Consider the following 14,754-nt stretch of genomic DNA (forward strand, 5'->3'; position numbering starts at 1 on the left):
TCCCTGTCACCCTGGTGTGCTCCATGTGCCTATCCAATAACCGCTTAAATGTTCCTAAAGTGTCTGACTCCACTATCACTGCAGGCAGTCCATTCCACGCCCCAACCACTCTCTGCATAAAGAACCTACCTCTGATATCCTTCCTATATCTCCCACCACGAATCCTATAGTTATGCCCCCTTGTAATAGCTCCATCCACCCGAGGAAATAGTCTTTGAAAGGCAGAGGCAGAGAACATAACTGAGACGGCTGTAGCTTCTCGGCCTTTTGGCTAAGGTCAAGTGTTAGATCGAGCCCAGGATGGGGTGCAATGCCTTACCTTGTCAGCTTGGGTCTTGTTTGTCTCTCTTGTGGGGACCATGAATTGGATTCAATTTGAATTTGGTTTTTGGAGCAAGGAATGGATTTGGGTTTGCCTGGTCCATTCTGGGCATTGGCTTTGTAACTTTAAGGATGGAGTATTTGTTGCTATCTTTTTCATACATAACAACAGGTACTGCATTTCAAAAGTAACTTATTTGGTTATGAAATATTTGCGATTTCTTGAGTGCTTGATAAAGCATTGCATGAATAAAGATTCGCTCTTCAGTGGAAGAGATCGGAAAAGACAACAGACGGATAACCTTCCAATGGAAAATACCATCATTTGGTCTGGCAACACTTGCCTTGGTCAAAACACGAACGCTGCCACAATCAAGAAGCTCGTACGCTTGAGATTATGTGTTACTATAGTTACATGTCTTTCCCTCTTTTATGCAAAATCGTGACTATGGCGCTGAATTTAAAACAAGAAGCAAAGCATCTGAATGAGATGAGCCAGTTAATGTACTGGGTGTAACCATCCACTCAACTCTTGATGGCTGGCTACACCCAGATGTCAGCAGTTCCACCCAAAATGTCAGGGGCAACGCCCACAACATGAAACCCCTTTTCAAATGCTGATTGACCTGCTCTTTCTCCCCTACACCCCCCCCCCCCTCCCCCCCCATCCCCCACCCCTTTCTTCCGAACTGATCTCACCGTCTCTCTTCACTCCTGGACACACTGCTGATGGATTGGAGTATCAGAGTATCGATGGAATGTTAACCACTTCACACCTTACTGAGTAACGTAACTCAGGTTACTTAGGTCAGGCTTCAAAATAAGTGGAGGCTACGAATACAATTATGTAGAACATCTGTCATTTAGCAGTGTAAGGATCTTTTTAAAAAAAAACCCCAGTCTTGATTGTGAGATTGTATTCGGGCACCGCTCCTCCCCCTTTCCCACATCAAACATCTGCGGGATCCAGTCCGCATTTTCTGACCATGTACGGTTCCGGCTCAAGCATTTCACAAGTACTGTATACACTGAAACACTTGGCATGTGCTGTGTGTCATATCCCTTTAAGGGTGATGGATTACCTGAAATCCAGCTGATTTGAGTCAATACTGACTTCGACACCAAACAAAGCCTGAAGTGTCCCTTTAGGTGAGCAGCAGGTGCGGATGCCCCCCAGCGTCAGCTGAAACTCAGTCCGGAGGGTTAACCTGGCTGGCAGGCGACGTGTCAGCCAGCTACCCAACTGGAACCTGCCCCATTTCCAACAAACCCGGACACAGAAATCCGATGCCAGTTGGTCAGGGCTGCGCACGACGCTGCAACTTAGGAATTGCAAAGTGAGATGGGCAAGTGGACAGAGTTGTTGGAACGGGCTTCGCATCGCTCTATTCAAGAGTCAGAAGCATGGGCCGAGCGGCCTTTGCTTTGCTGCCCCTTTCTTGGACAATCAGGTGGAACTTAACACGGGAAAGTGTACAATAGTGCAGGAAAGAGAAAATATAGTCTCATGTCAGTATTCTGAGAGTGGCGAGCTAAGAAAGAGGTCGAGTAAAGATCTAAATGTCCTTGTTGACTCAACAAGGGTGGAATTTGTTAGTTGTGCAGGCAAAGGAAGCAAATTGGTGCTAGTGCAAAGCAAGGTTTCAGAACTGTGCAGCAATGTGTCTGGGGTTTTAAAGGTCAGCCACAGTCTCACTGAATGATGAAACAGGTTTGAGAACCTGAGTGGCCTCTTCCTGCTCCTGGCTCACTGGGTTGGCCAGAGCTTGGCACCTGACGCAAATTTATAGATGAGACAAAACCGCCAAAGTCTTGCCTCCTGGAAGAGTTCTGAGTTGTGGGGCTCAGTAAGGAATTCAAGGGTTATGGGGATAAGGCAGGAAGGTGGAGTTGAGGATTTTCACATCAGATCAGTCATGATCTCATTGACTGGTGGAGCGAACTCGATGGGCTGAATGGCCTACTTCTGTTCCTACGTCTTGTGGTTACGTAAACAGGGTCCACTCCAGACTCCTTCCGTACCAGGAACATGGCCGCCACCATCTACCTGCTCATTCGTTTTAAACTTTATTTATTAGTGTCACAAGTCGGCTTACATTAACACTGCAATGAAGTTACTGTGAAAATCCCCTAGTCGCCACACTCGGCACCTGTTGGGGTAGAAATCATAGAAACCCTACAGTGCAGAAGGAGGCCATTCGGCCCATCGAGTCTGCACCGACCACAATCCCACCCAGGCCCTACCCCCACATATTTTACCCGCCAATCCCTCTAACCTACGCTTCTCAGGACTCTAAGGGGCAATTTTTAACCTGGCCAATCAACCTAACCCGCACATCTTTGGACTGTGGGAGGAAACCGGAGCACCCGGGGGAAACCCACGCAGAAACGGGGAGAATGTGCAGACTCCACACAGACAGTGACCCAAGCCGGGAATCGAACCCGGGTCCCTGGCGCTATGAGGCAGCAGTGCTAACCACCGTGCCGCCCACACCGATTGGTTCACATGTTCGGACAGCTGTGTTATTGCCCTGACCTGCCCCTGGGCAAAGGCCAATAAATAAAATCTTCAAAAAAAAATGGAAAAACAAATTTGCACCCTAAGCACACGTTACATCAGATCTACTGCAAAAATAGGTGCTTCCTGGTGCTGGCAGGCACAAGGGTGTTGAATACAAAGACATATAAAAAACATCTAATTTGAAGCTAAAAAGGAATTAGTGACAACACTAGTTGATGTTAAACAGTCACATTTTAATTCCTGGTCACTTTCAAATGTGGACAGAAACTTGGAAGCACAGGAATCAGGCCTTGTCAATGTCAGCAATACCAGGGCAGAGAATTTACTAACTTGATGCCCTGCTTCCTCGTGCATGATGTGGGCTGGGTCAGAGGTCTGTGTAAATGTCAAGCTGTCGCTTTTAGTTTGGATCTGAATGAACCTGGAGGTGTGAAGGTGGTGTGTGGGGTCGAGGTGTTCATGGAACGAGGCATGGGGAGGGGGTGTTACACGAGTATGTGCATGGTCGAAATGGTATGGTTTGAGAAGGCAGGAGGTTAATATGAGAACTATGAGTATTACAGCAATATATGACTAAACCAATGAGTGGCAGGTTGCAAACACAAATACACACACACACACACATCAGATAGGGAGAGATAATGGGTGGAACACACAACGCTAACTGGTTGCTTCATGCTTCTTTCAATTTAACTCTCCAAAATAGACGCTGCTTTGTCATAGACTTCATAGAAACCCTGCAGCGCAGAAGGAGGCCATTCGGCCCTTTGAGTCTGCACCAACCACAACCCCACTCAGGCCCTTCCCACATAACCCCATGCATTTACCCGAGCTAGCCCCCCTGACGCTAAGGGGCAGTTTAGCACGGCCAATGCACCTAACCCGTACATCTTTGGACCGTGGGAGGAAACCGGAGCACCCGGAGGAAACCCACGCACAGACGCGGGGCAAAAGTGCAAACTCCACACAGACAGTGACCCCAGTCAGGAATCGAACCTGGGTCCCCTGGCGTCGTGAGGCAGCAGTGCTAACCACTGTGCCTCCGTTTTCCTTCATAACTTCTCTGTAAAATGCATTTCTCCACCAAGCACCCCAGAAGTGACAGTACACTGAGCCAGAGAAGTACAGAATAAAATAGCTTTTACCAGATCACACCGCTCCGGAACTTAGTGGAAGTTTTTAAGGTGCTGTATTACCTCTGTAGGCGCCAGAGAGTTAAAGTGCTGACCAGCACGACTTAAGCTCTGCAGACACTGCCCTTATTAGTCACTAGTATTTTAGCAGCACTTGCTGGTCAGGCCAGGCTAACCAAAGAGCCTTGAGCAAATCCCACAGTGCACCTACAGGGCTCCTGAATTCTGAGTGGCACCAGCTTCTCCAAAAATGGCCGTCGGGTGTCTGGTTACAAGGCAAATGTAAAGCTGCTGCGACCAGGCTGCCGGGAAGGCCTATTAAAAATCGTGGCACATTTGCAGCAGTTATACTTTTGAATTCCAGCCAAATCTCTCAGACCCATTGCTCAGGAAACCTAGTGTGGCCCCAGCAGATCGTCACACTGTGTAGAAGCTGGAGCTCTGGGGGAGGGGATCTGGTTCCATTCCAGATTTTCCTAGTTACTATGGTGCAAACCCAGTTTCATTATTACCTCTCTCTCTCCTACTCAAATACCTCCTTGCAGCTTTCCCCTTCACGGCCTCCTTTCCTAATTACCCTTCTAGTCCCCCTCCCCACACTCCCCGTTTCCAGTTCGCCTCCTCCCTCTGAGAAGCGGCATGGCACCATTTGTACATTAGATTCCTTGTCTAAGTGTAATCTTTGTTTGACGTTCTTCGCAGAGTCACGGCTGATGAGATATTTTTTTCCCCCCCCCAAATTGAACCAACTGCACGCCAATGGCACGTTAGTCAAAAAATGTGTAATCCTTCCCTCCTCTCCCCTGATCTCCTATCTTGAGTACTTTCACCAGGGCCCAGGGGGCACAGAATATGAACGCGCACTCTTATACCATTCTGCACCCCAAGTTTGCATTAGTTTTACTTGGGCACTGACACACGATAAAACAGACACAAAAAGAACGGCACCCACGCCAGCAAAGGGCACACTGAGCGCTGGCACATCAACCTCGGCTGATGGGAATTTCTGCCCCACAGGCTGTGCCAGAAGGCAGTCCCATCACCTTCACTGGTTACACAGCAGATCCAGCAATAACATAGCAGTGGAATTCAACACTGCGCGACTGACGCTTGACAGCGACGTCCCGACACGTCCTTCCTGTTCTGCAGTATGATATTTAACGAGCTGTGGAAATCCAGAACGGGTGGCATGGGAGGGTAAAACGTCCGTCAAAACCACCGCGCAACACCAATGAAATGTCACTGCACCTCCACACCACCCCCCCCCCCCCCCCCACCACCCAGTCTCCCCTCGCCTCCCCACATCCCCTTTTTGTGAGCCAGTTAAAGCCAGTCTAAGACAGTAAGATCAGTAAAAGACAAACCTCGGGGAGCCCGCAGTCAGGAGAATAACTGAACGCCACATGCTGTGCCATACTGAGTTAACACTTAACATATTTCAGCATCAGCAACTGTTCCAATGTAGCTCAGGGGCACACATTGACTTTACTCGCAATTCTTGCACGCTCCTTTTCAGAGAAGAGAAAATTAAGGCCCATGATCTCCACTCTCCCCCAGCAACCACCCCCCCTCCCTCATCTCACCCCCCCCCCCCCCCCCCCTCCCCCTCCCCCCCTCAGCCCACCAACCCCTCCTTTCAGGAATTCCTTGTGGCTGTTGAAGCGGGAGCTTCCAGGTCACACAGAACACACCATTGTGACCAGCATAGGGAGAGCCATGATTAAGCAGTTTGCTTCACAATTCTGCCAAAGGGATGATACCATCACTCAGCTGAGGGCGGGGGGAGGGGGGGAGGGGGTTGGGAGGCATAGCGGTTCATGTGCCCGCAACACTCGATCCAACAAAAGCAAGAGGCAAATAAAATTTAAAAAATCAAACCACCCCGAACGATTTTGCTCAACGGTTATTGTGTTGGGAACTGTGTCACACACTGGGAATGATGATGATGTGTAGGATTACTGACTGACACATTGCACCAGGGCCCCATTTTGCCCAAACCCCCTCGCCTGTTACTGCAGGAACAGACTTCAGATAATCACAGATTTAATAAAACTGCCTAATCCCTCCCCACATGAGGTCACGATTTCACAAACAGCGAGGTGCCCTACCTTGTTCCTGTCACAATCTGGCTCACGCATAGCAACCATTTTCTGCTGAACCCATTTCCTGACAGAAACACTCCACAAGGACTGATGCACAGCAATCACCAAGCCCAATAAAAGATTCCTGAGTGAATTTTTTTCCTTAGGAAATGAAGTTCAGTTTTAACCCATTCACTGGCTCACTGCTGCCGAGATGCTTCAATCAGTTTTCTCCACCGATCCTCACACAAGCTTGAAAACTGAAGTCTTGACAGTGGGGTTCTTGAAACTTTCAGGGTTGAAATCCCCCCCCCCCCCCCCCCCCCCCCACCACCACCACTTTTTCCAAATGGCCGCACCCCTCTTGTAAAAAGCTGGGCCCCGTGTGAAACCGAGGAACTGCGAGTGGGACAGTCCCAGGTTCAGTAGCTAACCAGCACCAAACTAGTCACGGTGGCACAGTGGTTAGCACTGCTGCCTCACAGCGCCAGGGACCCGGGTTCAATTCTGGCCTCGGGTGACTGTCTGTGTGGAGTCTGCACGTTCTCCCCATGTCTGCGTGGGTTTCCTCCGGGTGCTCCAGTTTCCTCCCACAGTTCAAAGGTTGATTGGCCTTGCTAAATTGCCCCTAGTGTCAGGGGGATTAACGGTAAATATGTGGGGTTATGGGGATAGGGCCTGGGTGGGATTGTGGTCGGTGCAGACTCCTTGGGCCAAATGGCCTCCTTCTGCACTGTTAGGATTCTTTGATTCTAGCCAATCTCAACTGCCATGCCTTGGCATTAAGGAGGTTACAATAGCCAGGGCCCATACTTTTCCCGTAAGTCCAATTGTACCAGAGCGGGCAACAGCTGACAACTACCCCCAACCCCCGTCCCCCCCACCCGGGTCTAACAAGCGTGAACATTCACAAGAATTACAGCTGAGTATCCTTTACCTGGAAATGCGAAAACTCAAACACATCCAAAAACCGCATTTTATTTAACCTCATCAACCTGTAGCACAGGAAGTCCCTGATCCAAGTTGACATGACCCGAGTCAACATGACTCTCACTGACTGTCCCGACCTTTAACACAGGAAGTCCCCGATTAGGGTCAATATGACCTGAGCCGACACGACCCGAGCCGACTGCCCCGACCTTTCGCGCGGGAAATCCCTGACCTTAGGCGACACAAACCTCGCTGTCCATACCCGACCTTTAGCGCAGAAAGTCCCTGACCGAGTCAACATGAACTGAGCTGACATGAACCTCATTGGGCATACTGGATCCTTAGCAGGAGAAGTCCTTGTCTCAAGCCAACAGGAACCTCACCAACCCCATCTGACCTTTAGTGTGGGAAGTCCCCAACCTGAGCCAATCGAATTGCAATGCAAGTATCCCTAGGCCTGTATGCGCTATCTGAAAACTGAAATGATCTGAAATTCAAAACACGATCGGCACCTAGAGTTTCAGATAACGGATACTCAACCTGTACATAGAATTCCCATTCTTAACACAGAAGCAGTCCATTCAGTCTCACTGCTTTATACTGGTACTCAGGGTGGCGCAAGGGCGGCACGGTGGCACAGTGGTTAGCACTGTTGCCTCACAGCTCCAGGGACCTGGGTTCGATTCCCAGCTTGCACATTCTCCCCGTGTCCGCACGGGTTTCCTCCGGGTGCTCCGGTTTCCTCCCACACTCCAAAGATGTACGGGTTAGGTGCTCTGGCTATGCTAAATTGCCCCTTAGTGTCCCGGGATGCGTAGGTTAGAGAGATTAGTGGGGTAAATATGTAGGGTTACGGGGATAGAGTCTGGGTGGGATTGTGGTCGGTGCAGACTCGATGGGCCAAATGGCCACCTTCTGCACTGTAGGGATTCTATAATTTCTAGGATTTCATGCTCCACACACAAGCTTCCTCCCACCCTAAATCCTCTAATCCTTTCCTTAAATTCTTCTATTCTTTTCTCTCTCGGGGTTTATGCAGCTACCTCTGAAATGTACCAATACTTTTCACCTCAAACACCTGTGTGTGGTATCAAGTTCCACATTCTAACCACTCTCTGGGTGTTCTTTATTAGATTGAAGTGGGGCTAACCGTTTAATTATGAACCCCCATCTCCTCAGTTTATGCTCCACCGACAAGAGGAAACACTTCTCTCCATTGACCGAGTCAAACCCCTTCATAATTTTAAAGACCTCCATTGGGTCACCCTGGATCTTCTCTTTCCCAAGGATAAGAGCTCCAGATCAGTCAGCCTTACCTGGTGGCTAACCTCAGAGCTCTGGCACCATTCTGCTAAATCATTTTTCCATATTCTCCATTGCCTTTTGTAAGATGGGGGACAGGGTCGTGATGCAGCCAAGGTTTTGCAGAGGTTCACTGTAAACTCTCTGCTTTTTACTTCCACTCCGGGAGAATTAACTGACCTCTTCCTCCATTTGGCTTCCAAATTATTTCGATTTTGGAAACCAACACGGCGGCACAGTGGTTAGCACTGCTGCCTCACAGTGTCAGGGGCCCGGGTTCATTTCTGGCCTTGGGTCACAGTCTGTGTGGAGTTTGCACGTTAGAACAAGTACAAAGAACAATACAGCACAGGAACAGGCCATTCGGCCCTCCAAGCCCGCGCCGCTCCCTGGTCCAAACTAGACCATTCTTTTGTATCCCTCCATTCCCACTCCGTTCATATGGCTGTCTAGATAAGTCTTAAACGTTCCCAGTGTGTCCGCCTCCACCACCTTCCCTGGCAGCGCATTCCAGGCCCCCACCACCCTCTGTGTAAAATATGTCCGTCTGATATCTGTGTTAAACCTCCCCCCCCTTCACCTTGAACCTATGACCCCTCGTGAACGTCACCACCGACCTGGGGAAAAGCTTCCCACCGTTCACCCTATCTATGCCTTTCATAATTTTATACACCTCTATTAAGTCTCCCCTCATCCTTCGTCTTTCCAGGGAGAACAACCCCAGTTTACCCAATCTCTCCTCATAACTAAGCCCCTCCATACCAGGTAACATCCTGGTAAACCTCCTCTGTACTCTCTCCAAAGCCTCCACGTCCTTCTGGTAGTGTGGCGACCAGAACTGGACGCAGTATTCCAGATGCGGCCGAACCAACGTTCTATACATCTGCAACATCAGACCCCAACTTTTATACGCTCCCCATGTCTGCGTGGGTTTCCTCCGGGTGCTCCAGTTTCCTCCCACAGTCCAAAGATGTGCAGGTTAGGGGGAGTGGCCATGCTAAATTGCCCTTTGTGTCAGGGAGATTTGCAGGGTAAATACGTGGGGTTATGATGGGGCCTGAGTGGGATTGTTGTCAGGCCGAAAGATCTCTCTCTGCACTGTAGGGATTCTGTGATTTTCTAACTGTGCTGTGCCCCAGAAATCCGAATTTTTAAAGTATAGGGTGCAGGTATAACAGCCTATAAAAGACAGAAATGCTACTCAGGACTTTATGAATGATAGAGTGCGTGAGAAAAAGGCACCTCTTACAGACCTAAAGACATTGCTACCCAAATGTGAATGCTGTTGGTCTACAGGGAAAGATTAGGGGAGTGGGACTATTTGGGTTGAGCCTTCAAGGGACCTGCTTAGGCCAGGTTATTGTGTTATTCCATGCCTGTTGCTGAGACAGCTCCTGGGTCTGCCAACAATGGCAGAGGGGTTAAAACCATTCCATCGTTCCATCTTGCTGTCACCCCAAGGTCCCTGTTGCCTGGAGGTGCAGTAACACAGGGCCCTACACCTTCGGGTGAATCCAATGTCAATCAATCCCTGTATTGTTCAAATAACCACAAGTGTACAGGTGAACTGAAATATAGTTCTCGTCAACAGATTAACATTTTAATGTTGATTGAAAAATGCACAAGGCAATAAAGGCCTTTGATGCTATATTGCTGGAAGACTGTAAGGGGGTGAGCCACACAACTCCCCAGGATGCAGAGACTTTAATAAACCCGCAACCCTCACATGTTCGCTTGCCAACGTGAGGAACATTACTGCCACTAATTCAAAACCATGGGGGGCCTGAATGGAGTAAATAAAGAGAAACAGAAGGGTCTAGAAGCGCTGTGCCAATTTGAGGATGATTGGCAAAAGAAGCAATGTCGACATGCTGAAAAACTTTTTTAAAAAACGCAGCGAGTGTTGAGGATCTGGAATGCACTGCCTGCGTGTGTGGTTCAATCGGAGCTTTCAACAGGCAGATAATTCACTGAAGAGCATAGAAGTTGCAGGGAAAGGCATAGGGAGTGGGACTAGGCGGTATGCTCTTGCAGAGAGCCAGTATGGGGCACAATTGGCTGAATGGCCTCTTTCTGAGCTATAACCATCCCATGATAATTCCAGGTAGACGACCTCCGGTGTGCCATATATCCTTTTGCTAAATTCAACAGCCAACCATTCTCAAAACAACAACCCTCAATTGTTTTTGAACTTGTAACACTTGACCAGATGCCAAGCTGAAAGATGCATTCATATTTATACTGCATAATTCTTAAAGGAAAAGCTTGTGTGTAAGCATTTTAACTCTAAACTCTCCCTACAGATAAATCTGCACTCCATAGTATCTACTGAATGAAGTAAGTTCCCTGACAGGAAACAGGAAGGACATTCCAGGCAGGTACAAAGTGTCAGGGTTTTCCTCTTCAGACACAAGTTTGCTTTGAATGGAATCTGTGCAATTCTAAATTCCTCCTTGCAGAATCTTTTTATTTTAAGATTGAGGGCAGCCAGAAGCTAATGGGATCGAGACCGAGAGAATCCTCTTGATGCTTTTGCATTCTTTCAGGGGATGCGGGCATTGGTGGCAGGGCCAGAGTTTGTTGCCCATCCCTAACCGGCCTTGGCCCTCGTGGGATTGCCACACCATGTCACAGGGCAGTTAAGAGTCAACCACACTGCAACAAGGACTTCCATTTACAAAGCACCTAAACAGGCCAAGGGGCTACCCAGAAGTGTCATCAAACAAAATTTGTCTGAGCCAGGCAGAGACATGAGGTGGTGGGGTGACCAAAGTTTGGGCAAAGCGGTAAGTCTCAAAGGAGGAGATAGAGCGGTGAAGTTTAAAGCTGGAATTCCAGAGCCAAGGCCATAGGTCCAAAAATTATGGCAAGGAGTAGAATTGGGCTGCTCCGGAATGGGATAAAACTTGCAGTGTGGACTGTAGTGGATTATTTGCTACTGAAACGAGCCATGAGAATTTGAAAGAAAAAATAATTCTGAGTACCAGTGCGAAGACTTGAACTGGCATCGCAGACCCCATCTCCCTTTGCTGAAAGGCTTCACTAACATGAACAGTTTTCCGTGACTCCTGCATGGTGGCACAGTGGTTAGTTCTGCTGCCTCACAGCGCCAGGGACCCGGGTTCGTCTGTGTGGAGTTTGCACGTTCTCCCCGTGTCTGCGTGGGTTTCCTCCAGATGCTCCGGTTTCCTCCCGCAGTCCAAAGATGTACGGGTTAGGTTGATTGGCCATCCTAAATTGACTCTAGTGGTAGGGGGATTAGCAGGGTAAATATGTGGGGTTACGGAAATAGGACCTGGGTGGCATTATGGCCGGTGCAGACCCAACGTGCCGAATGGCCTCCTTCTGCTCTGTAGGAATTCTATGATTCTATAACGGAGCATGGAATTTTATGGCTCCGTTGCAGCGGGGGCAGGGTCATAAAACACAGCGAGCCGTTCCAAAGTCCGTTGACTTCGGTGAGCCCAGAAAATCACACTGGCGCAAAATTCCGCCCCTAGGAATGGGAGTAGACCATTCAGTCAGATTTCCTAATCTTGATGGATGCTACTCTTGGACACTTCAGGGGAAAAGGGACAAGGGATAAAAGATAGGCACTTTGGATTAGGTCTTTGCCCTTTTTGCTTGGATGGATAGATGGAGCGAGAAGCATAGACTCCTCGAACAGGGACACCATCCCTTTTCCCCCTCACTACTTCAGCCAAGACTTGCAGAACTAACAGCGAGCACTTTTTGGGTTGGCGCATGCAGTTTGTAATATAATGGGTGTGAATCTATCATCTTGCCATTAGTAATGCCATGGATAAGGAACACCATTTCTTTCCTAGCTTCGATCACTGCTGACAAGGCAAAAGGAAATCTAAATGTCCTATGGTTGGTGCTTGGAAATGGTTAAAATCTTGCCTGAGGAAGTCACAGGTTGATGAGTCTACTGAGGGAGTTTTGCCTTAACTTGGGCCTCTCTATCAGACTTGATGTTCTGTTGCTTTTGGCTGATTTATTGCTAATGTCAAGCCTTAGCTTCTTTAACCATGAATCCAGGGAGGTCCGCATTCTACCCACCTGCAAACTCCCAAGGGCTCCTTAGGATCGAGAAACAAGAAGGTATTGGAGCGTATCCCATTTGAATTTTTACATTTAATCGTAAGGAACCTACTCCTGCCATCACAATACCCCTCATTAATTTGAATTGTTCATTTAAATTATTTTGAACAAAGAAAATTGTCTCTGTTGCTGTGTTCCTTAATTTGAACGACTAAATAATTCAAAATAGCAGCAATGAACTGTGCAGCTTGACTCTGAGCCAGAAGAACAGTGGACAGCGGACACCAGTCTGTTCATTTCAGACTCTCGACTGGAGGTTTTGTGAATTAATATTTCTCTCTGACAACACCGAGTCCATCAGATGCTGTGACCTCAGCACTTGAGTTTTATCCAGCGGGTTACAGTATCACAGAGCCTGCGCCACCATCTGTTCCATCAAATGGCTGAGGCTTTATTGCTATCATGTGATTTGTTCAGCAGTCTCCCAGCAACCAGGCAGCCTCAGCTTCATGAAGTAATCCTGCCCTCAAGGCCTTTGCTTGAATATTGACAACAGCATTTGTGGTGTGTGTCTGTGCGCATGTGTCTGATGTGTGTGTCTGTGCGCATGTGTCTGATGTGTGTGTCTGTGCGCATGTGTCTGATGTGTGTGTCTGTGCGTGTATGTGTGTGTATACCTGTGGGGGGGGTCTGCGTGTGTGTCTATGTGCATGTGTCTCTGTGTTTGCGTGTCTCTGTGTGTGTCTGTGTGTGAAACTTGTGGGGTGTGTGTGTGAGAGTGTGCAAATGCATGTGTCTTTCTGTGTCTGTGCGCATGTGCTTGCCTGTGTTTGTTTGTCTGTGTGTGTGTCTGCGTGCATATGTGCGTATCTGTGGGGGGTCTGTGTGTGTGTCTCCGTGTCTGTAACTCTATGTCTGTGTGTCATGTGTCTATGTGTGCCTCTGTCTGTGTCTGTCTCTGTGCACGTGTCTCTGTGCACATGTGTGTATGTGTCTCTGCGTGCGTGCGTCTGTGTGTGTGTCTCTGTGCGCATGTGTCTGTGTGTGTGTCTCTGTATGCATGTGTCTGTCTCTGTATGCACGTGTCTGTGCATGTGTGTATGTGTCTCTGTGTGCGTGCCAAATGAAGGGTTTGCTATGAACTGTAGTTCCCCGACTCTGGCCTCATCTCCCCATTGCCTGATTCGGGCCCCTAACAAAGACAAGGAGGCTGGAAATTTAAATGCAATGTTTGGCAGTGTGACTTCACTGCCTTGCTGGAATCATCGCATTAACTATTTCAGCTCTTCTCTATTTGGCCCTACTGCAGCAATGACATGCCCTCACATACAAAAATGCACGGCCACTCGTTAATACTGAACAGAGTGCCACTGAACACATAGCGGGCAACTCCCGTTTCTCCAGACACCCTTCCAAAGCTCAGGTTTCAGTGACCTCACGATGCAATGCAGCCAGCTGGAATGTTGTCCAACTTAATGAGAACCAGGGCTCTAGGTTTCAGCACATCTGCCCTTCGTGGTGAGTGCTTTCTGTTCCTGGAATTCAAACACAGTCTCAGCACTGGGAAGGCTGCTGTGGAGTTTACAAATGATGTGTAGGGAGCTGCATTAACTGGAGGGGGACACAAATCACAAACTGCACTCCGCAGAAGTCCAAAGGAGGAGCTGCTGATACGTTTAGGTGAAGTAGGATTGATGGAGGTTCGTGTACAGCCTAGACGTAGACTGAACAAAAACAGATGTGGCATCTAAAGACAGAACAGCACTGTTTGCCTTTGTTTCACTACCCTCAATCGATGCTCAAAATCTCACATCGCTACCCCACCAACTAGCCAAGTTCACTAGTGCATCTGCAGCCAAGATCAAGGCATACTTTGGGGAATGAAGAGATAGGAAGGCCATATTGGGGATAAGTTTTGTCAACAATACTTTCTGCAGGAAATGGGGACTCCATGGAGTAAACACCTGCCTTGGGTGGTCGGACAAAACTATCTGTCTTTGCCTCTTATTTAATGCCTTTCACTAACAAAAGTCTATCACAGTTTTAAACTTAATCACTGATTGAGCAACAATTGCCAATTGTGGAAGGGTGTTCCAAACTTCAACCACCCTTTGTGCGTTGAAATGTCTCCTCATTTCACCCTTCAAAAGGTCTGACTCTAAATTACCCCAGTCCAACGCCGGTATCTCCACATCATGTCTAATTTGTAGACCATACCGCCCAATCCCAGACTCCCCAACGAGCAGAAATAGTTTCTCTCTACCTGTTCCGTTTAATATTTTGAAAATTGATCAAATCAGCCCCTTACCCGTCTAAATTCCAGGGAATACAACCTAAGCTTGTTAGAACATAGAACATTACAGCGCAGTACAGGCCCTTCGGCCCTCGATGTTGCACCGACCAGTGAAACCAATCTAAAGCC

At 48.4% G+C, this 14,754-nt stretch overlaps 1 protein-coding gene across 24 annotated transcripts in view; it reads right to left on the reverse strand.

The window, feature by feature from the left end:
- zmiz1a (zinc finger, MIZ-type containing 1a) overlaps positions 1-14,754 on the reverse strand; it is a 393,531-nt gene that overhangs the window by 107,640 nt on the left and 271,137 nt on the right. For 2 of the 24 annotated variants that reach the window (XM_078199422.1, XM_078199421.1), the window contains exon 1: positions 5,340-5,564. The exons of 17 other annotated variants lie outside the window; for them this stretch is intronic. The gene's annotated coding sequence lies outside the window, so the exon portion shown is untranslated. Of the gene's footprint in view, positions 1-3,987; positions 4,128-5,339; positions 5,565-6,083; positions 6,215-14,754 lie in introns of those variants that run through there. 5 more of the 24 variants (XM_078199413.1, XM_078199419.1, XM_078199418.1 and 2 more) reach the window with 5 other exon arrangements.

The sequence above is a fragment of the Mustelus asterias genome, chromosome 28, assembly GCF_964213995.1.
Source record: "Mustelus asterias chromosome 28, sMusAst1.hap1.1, whole genome shotgun sequence".
In the NCBI taxonomy this organism is placed as follows: domain Eukaryota; kingdom Metazoa; phylum Chordata; class Chondrichthyes; order Carcharhiniformes; family Triakidae; genus Mustelus; species Mustelus asterias.